This window comes from Pollachius pollachius (genome assembly GCF_949987615.1).
Source record: "Pollachius pollachius genome assembly, chromosome: 8".
Taxonomy (NCBI): Eukaryota; Metazoa; Chordata; class Actinopteri; order Gadiformes; family Gadidae; genus Pollachius; species Pollachius pollachius.
This window is the reverse complement of record NC_136941.1, coordinates 19,237,001-19,244,500: the sequence shown is the minus strand read 5'-3', so window position 1 is coordinate 19,244,500 and position 7,500 is coordinate 19,237,001.

Genomic DNA, 7,500 nt, shown 5'->3' with positions numbered 1-7,500 from the left:
CCACTAACTGATCTCTTTTCCTTCGTGTGCAGTAAAAGCAGAAAGTGAATTATGGGGTTCAACTCGCTTGGACGCTCTTAACCTTGAAATACATTTTTTAGAGTGAACAGTCCCTCAGTCGCTGTGTGTCGGCGAACCTTCAAAATAAAAGCGTCGGCCCTACCGATTGAAATGGGTGAAAAAAAGGGCTTCCTATTTGACAGGTCCTTTATGGCGTCTCATTTAACGGTGGGTAATAGTTAGTGTGTGCAGTGTCAATATCAGACGTCATCTAACCCATGACACACGCCAGCCAGATTAGGCAATGGATATATACGGTTAGTCACATCATTTATTACAGGGGACAGATAGAGAGAGAGAGGGAGAGAGAGAGAGATAGAGGGACCCAGTGATTAAAATAGATAGAGAGAGTGAGGGCGAGAGTGATTGTCCATGTCTACGTGAAGTGACTCATTCGAAGCGCCTTAGCGTGTACTCTGTGCGTGTCGGGCATTCACTGGGGGGGTGAGGGGCGAGGACTGTGTGTGTCAGCTTGTGGTATTGGCGCCCGGGGTGTGCGTAGCCCATCATGTTATGTTAGTGTGCCAGTCAATCAAGTGTGTGTGTGTGAGTGTGGAGGCTGTCGCTCATCAAGGCAGCATGCATGATTGCCAACGCCAGGATGGGCAGGAATTTGCACCCACAGAGAGGAGACGTAAGGGGAAGGGGGGAGGGGCTCGTCTGTCACACAGACCCCCGTCCTGATCCACAATGACAGATGTGCTTCATGACTCATCTGGAATCAGCGGGCTCCTGCAGAGAACACATGACCGCGGTAGAAAGGGGGGAAAGGTTTAGGTTTGGATTCATAGATGTTCTCTTTTGAAGTGTGTTCTTTTCTAAATAGCGTATGTATATATTTGAGAGAGCAGGTTTTCCTTGTGTGTTCATGTAAGAGATGACACGTGTGGATCTACTGCAACAGAAATATATCAAGTACATCATGATTTATATATGTATATAATTCAGCATTGATACCTAAAAACGAATCAAAAGTTGTTTCAGATCCACCGCTACGTTGCCTGTGACATTCACCAGTTTTCATGGTTTCAGACTTAATCCTAAAGTAGGTCTTTCAGAGAGATCATTGTTGGGCCTGAATCGCTGTTACTCCTTTTGTCGCCAGTGTCCAATCACGTCCTCTTTCAGCCGCTCCCCCGTTGCCACCGCCACCACGGATCCTTTTGTAGCGTCTTATTGACCTGCGTGGGGCCAATAGAAGGCCAGGATCCGCCGCTGCCTCCGCTCGGCTGCAGAGCGGGCTAATTAGCAGAGTGAATGGAGAGTTGGGGGGAGGGGCAGGAGGAGCGGGGTGCACGGGGGCGGAGAGACAGAGAGACAGAGAGAGAGACTGAGGGACTGAGAGAGAGAGAGAGAGAGAGAGGGAGAGAGAGAGAGAGAGGGATGGAAAGAGACAGAGAGATAGAGAAAGAGAGAGAGAGAGAGAGGGATGGAAAGAGACAGAGAGTGAGAGAGAGAGACAGAGAGAGAGAAAGAGAGAGAGAGAGGGAGAGAAAGGAAGAGAGGGAGAGATACAGAAAGAAGGGAGAGAGGGAGAGAAAGAGAGGGATAGAAGAAAGGGAGAGAGACAGAGAAAGAGGGAAAAGAGATGGAGAGAGACAGAGAGAGAGAAGAGAGGGCCAAGCTGGCCTGTGAGAGTAGGGAGGGTTTTCTGTGTCATGGCGGGCCCCTGTATTGTCAGCGTGCCCCGGGGATGCGGCGCTCCGATGCGCTCCGAGCCGGGGCTCATCTGTCTGACCGCGTTTAGCGCGGCGCAGCGTGGCCCCGGCCCCCGGTCCCCCAGGAGCCCGCCGGGCGCCACGCCGCCGCCTGTTTGTGTACGCTGCTCTGATTGTTGTTTTGTGTTTTAACTGCGACTCATCAATCTGCGGTGGCTCTGTTCTTTAACCACACCGGGGGTCTGCTCTCTGGGCCCTGCAAGGCGTTCTGTGAGGCCCCCGCCGCACAGAACACGGGAGGTGTCTGTGAGGACAACTAAACGTAACGCGGGTCGCATCAGACCGATATGAGCACCCATGTCCACGCCCAGCCAAGCCTCATTCACATTGATAAAATGGAACTGTCAGGATCGGTCAATACCATGATTGAAAACGACAGAATGGACTCGAAGCTGTGCATACCGTCACCGTGCGACCGTGTTATTCACACAGACGTTTCTCTCCATGGCTGCCACGCATTTCGAGGCTCCGTGCTGGTGACAGCCACTGGCTCTTGTTGCTATGTATGGGATCCCTGGGAAGACTTTGTGTTTGGGATAAATGAGTGCTTGGACACAAAAATGTGTGTAATCCGCTAATCAAGTTAATTTCAGTGATGCCGAGAGGCGTCCACCCGGAGGATTACAGGCTCATTAAGGGAAACATCCCTGATTGAAAAAGGGCCGCAGGACATCCCATTCTCCCCCCTCAAAAGAAGAGAAAAAAGCTAAAACAAGAAGGACACAAAGGAAGTGAGGGAAATGGCTGGCTTATCAGGCCGGGGCAGAAGCCTCATTCTGATTCTGCGAGCCCCCAGACACACTGGCTCCATCGACGGGCTGAAGACCCAGATTAAATGGCTTATTGACTGCTGCAGGACACAGGCATCAGACTTGTAGGGATCGGAGTCACCTTCAGACCTGCTCCGTCCACCAGGAGTGCGAGGACACGAGGAAGGCGAGGGCATGGTTGGATCTCCTAAGCCGATGCTTGCAGTGCTTTGTTTCAGGCCTATGAGGAAATCTCTCTGTTTCATCACTTGCCTTCATCTCCACAAACTCCCCTCCCATTTGTTTTGATCTGTTTGACAGAGAGCCACTCCAGAGGAGGCCATATTTAAAGTGTCATTTCCTGCATAATATACTGCAGAGGCATGCATCACACTTGAGGACTGAAAACGACATTACGTGGCAATATCAAATGTCATCTCTTCCCTCCTCTGCGATCCTCAAACATTCATGCAGGCCAGCCCGCAGTTAAAGCCCCTCCAGAAAGGAGGGGCCGTCGGCGAGGAATATGTGATATGGGAATTGCTGGGTTGTCTTTCCCAGAATTGATCACCCACTCTAAATCACTGACATTAGCTGCTCAGGCTTCCTGGCTGTGCTTTATTGCACTGGGGTTTAATAATTTATTATGACTCCAGGGGCATTCATGGAAAGCATTTGTGACTCCGAGGGCAGTTTATCTAGCTGCGGCATCCAGGGACTTTTCAGGAAGGTATATACAGGATGTCGTCAATACGGTTTTGGCCGTGCAGCCTGTGACATTCAACTGAATGGGTTATTGAGTGGCAGGTGAGGCTGGCCGATTGGGCTGTTAGAATGCATCCTCGCTTGGTTCCTAACCCCCCCATGGATCAGTGCTTCATAAATGGAAGACTAACAGATCGTGATCTTCGACCCACAGCGGGCCCAGCCTTTATTTGTTTTTAATTTGTATTGATTGGATGAGGAAGCTGGGATGAATAGAAGGAGCAGGATTGAGATTGGCGATGGTAATGGCAGGGCTTTTCACCTGGGATGTTCCAGCGTTCTGAGCACGTATGGAAACAACAATCAAAGCGATGCATGCTGCCTTTCATCCGATATCAGAGAGGCTCTTTGGTCATAGCACAGTGGGCAGCATGCTCACTCTGTCTCTGTCTGGCTCTCTCTTTGTCCGTCAGCCATACAGACGGTCACATCTCAAATGCTGCACAATACAATATTTATTATCTGTTGCTTCTCATTTACCTGCCCTGTTTTCATGTGCAATTTATCTACTTTTGACCGTATTTAACACTATGAACCCATTCTCACCGATACTCCCACCCAGCATCAGCACGCAAAGGGGCCGTTACCAAAGGTGTGTGTTTGTGTGTGTGTGTGTGTGTGTGTTTGTGTGTGTGTAAGTGTTTCGAATAAAAAAAGCATTTCCATTTCCCACCCTCCTCCTACACCCCAGAAGGATCGCGGTGAAACACCATCAAACCATCCCTAATGGCGATGCAGTCGTAACAGAAGCAGATCGACGAGTAGACACAATTACACTGAGAAGACCCCCCCTCCTCCAGACATACACACACACACACACACACACACACACACACACACACACACATCCCACCATTCAGCTGTGCGCACACCGCGAGGCCACTGATTGATGCGGGCCACCTGCCGTGCGGCTGAGGCGTGTTCAAGGCGGTGGAACATGTTGCCCCGCACCCCCTCCCCCACGATGCAATTTGGTTAATGTTGTGTGGATGTTGCAGACACGATGGAAGGAATATCACTTTGGTGGTTTTCATGCGTCAGGGGGGTGGGGGGCGAGAGAGGGGGGGATGCTTGTTGGAGGTAAGACGTGAAAGAGAGAGAGACAGAGAGAGAGGGGAGGAGAGAGAGAGAGAGAGAGAGAGAGAGAGAGAGAGATGGGTACGGGGGAGGATGAAGGAGTTCTGTTGAGGGGCGAACCTGAGACATACGGAGTCAAGACAAGACGTCCACAGGAAGTAATGAGTTTCCAGTTGTCTCCCCCGGGCGGGGGGGCGCTGCACAGCTTTGGAATACTTTGGAAACGTCTCTATTGGGAATTGAACTTCTTGCGCTCACTTATATCCAGTTTATACAGAACACAGAGTTTTTTATGTTCTTGTGTTTTACAGATCTCAGGAGTGGTCTGACCTCAGCAGGTGCAGCTGGCAGAGGGATGTGTGTGATGGTGTTGTGAGTGTGACGGTGTTGTGTGTGTGACGCTGTTGTGCATGTTGTGTGTTGTGCGTGTGACGGTTTTGTGTGTGTGAAAGAGGAGATTGTCTTCACTGCTAGCTCTGCGTTGGAAAGAAATGATGCAAATATAAATTATGGACAGATTGTGGCAATGTGTGCTGTGGCATATTCAAATAGGCTATTATAAAACACAAAACGAGAATGTGACATCAGTGACACAGGCTGCCTTTGTTACGCATAAAAAGTGATATTTTCTTAATCTCCTGCCGCTTCTTCTCCCTTGAGCAAACAAAGTGTGTCTGAGAGGACTTAGTGGCTGAGAGGAGTTAGTGGAAGCAAATTGATTTCCTCCACCAGTAATGTGTGTTTTTTTTGTATTTACTTTTAATTTGTATCGATCCTGCGCCTCCACTTCCATTTGTTTGGTGTCAGGGGGCGGCCAGCATTACAATATACAATGTGTGTTTTCTCCCGCCTCGCCTTTCACGCGGCCGGGCGGACGGAAAGCAAATGATACCTTTGTCCAGAGCGGTGGGATCGGCCAGGCAGAAGAGCTTTGAGGAGCAGTGGGGTGAAATTGAAAAAGGTTGCGGGTTCACATCCCTGGACAATGAGAGCCCGCTGCCTTCCACTTGGACAGCTCACAGGAGATTAGGAGACGGGAGGGGAGATAAGATGACGTCTGGGCAGAGCCGGTCTGCTCTCCTCCTGGATCGAAGCTGTCCAGTGTTCATGATGGTGGAGATGACAACAGACCAGACAGGCTGCTGTGATGTGCCGGACAAAGCCTGACACGTAATGAACCTCAGGACAGCCAGAACCATCTCCTCTAACAACATACAGGGGATGGATGGATGCAATGTATTTGTCGTCTGGATCCGAAAAACATATAATATAATATTAATGACACTTTATTAATAGTAACTATAATATAATGTATTACTTTAAAGATTAAATAATTGTCAATTAAATATAATATGGAACAATTACTTTTTTAATACAATAAAGAACTGGGCTTGCAACGGTGACCGTAATATAAAGATAATTAGCTTCTTTGTGTAGGATATCTAAATATTGCTTTGTGTCTTTAAAGATTCCACTGACGTAGTACTTTCTACATAAAACCCTAATAGCACCGCTACATTCAGTAAAATGTTCTCTCTAACACACACACATACACACACACACACACACACACACACACACACACACACACACACACACACACACACACGCACGCTCACACAGACACACACACACACACACACACACAGACACACACACACATACACACATACATACTCAGACGCACGCTCGCACGTACTTATACACAGACATACAAACACACACCCACACACACATACACATTCAGTCAAACATTCAGACACAAACACACACACACACACACACACACAGACAGACACACATTCAGACACAAACACACACACACAGACACACACACACACACACACACACGCACCCTCACACACCCACACCCACACACAGACCAGCTAACAATCCTCAAGGCAGGATTCTCCACCGACTGCCGTGACCCAAATAAAATATGTTGATGCATGCAGTCTGCCTTTAAAACAGGTGGGGCTTTTTGGGCGATGATGGAGGGCCGGGGAGCTGTAAAGGCCACTCAACACACTGCCTCCCTGAGCCGGGAGACACTGGCGTCTCCCCAGAGACACACAGTGTCCTTCACGTCCCCTCTCCTGGTTAGCGGCCGCTAGCTGGAGAACCTCCATCACACCGCCCTGTAGGGCAGCAACTGGCACGGCTGCAAATAGACTGCATGCTGCCCTCCCAAACACACAGCCATCGCCTTTGACTTGTGTTGTGGATTTGAATCGTATGTTTTTATTTATGTGCATACAGAATTATCCTAGGGTCAAATATGCCCAATAACGTGGAGACTCCAGACTGCGTTAGCATAAATCACAGTCAGAGATTAACGCTTCGACCCATGATTCTGACTGTGTGATGGCAACATACCCACACACACACACACACACACACACACACACACAGGCACAATCTCTCACACACACACACACAAGCTCACACGCACACACACACACACACACACATACACACACACACACAAAGACACAAGCTCACGCACACACACAAGCTCACACCAACACATGCACACACACAGACACACACACAAACACACTCCTTTACAAACACACACCATCCGGTTCAGCTGTAGCTCAGAGAGATAAAGTTTGAGAATCCTCTTTGGTCCTAAAGTTAATCTTCAAGTCTGTGGGCGTGGGAGGAGGATGGGGTCCCCCCTCCCCTCTCCGACCCAGCCTTGTTTGAGTGACCCCGTTGAAATGACAGGGCGTCCTCGGCCGCCGCATGCTTTTGGTTTTTCCGCTAGGCCCCGCGGCCTCTCTGCAATCTCTGCTGTCGGGCTGTCGGGCTGTCATGGCGGTGTGTGTGTGTGTGTGTGTGTGTGTGTGTGTGTGTGTGTGTGTGTGGGGGGGGGGGGGGGGGGTTGTGTGAGTTTGTGTACGTGTCGTGGGCGGGGGGGGGGTAGGTGGGCGGTAACGTGCTGCGGAGAGATAACCTGTACGTCAGGGAGCCTGTGGCTGCAGCGCCTCTTTGACAGGCTTATTAACAGGGGGGGAGGTAAGAAAACACCCACCTTGAGAGAAATCTCACTTATCACAATGGAAGATCGGGGGGGGGGGGGGGGGCTTTCCTTATCGCTAGGACACCAGGGACTAGAGCTACGCTCT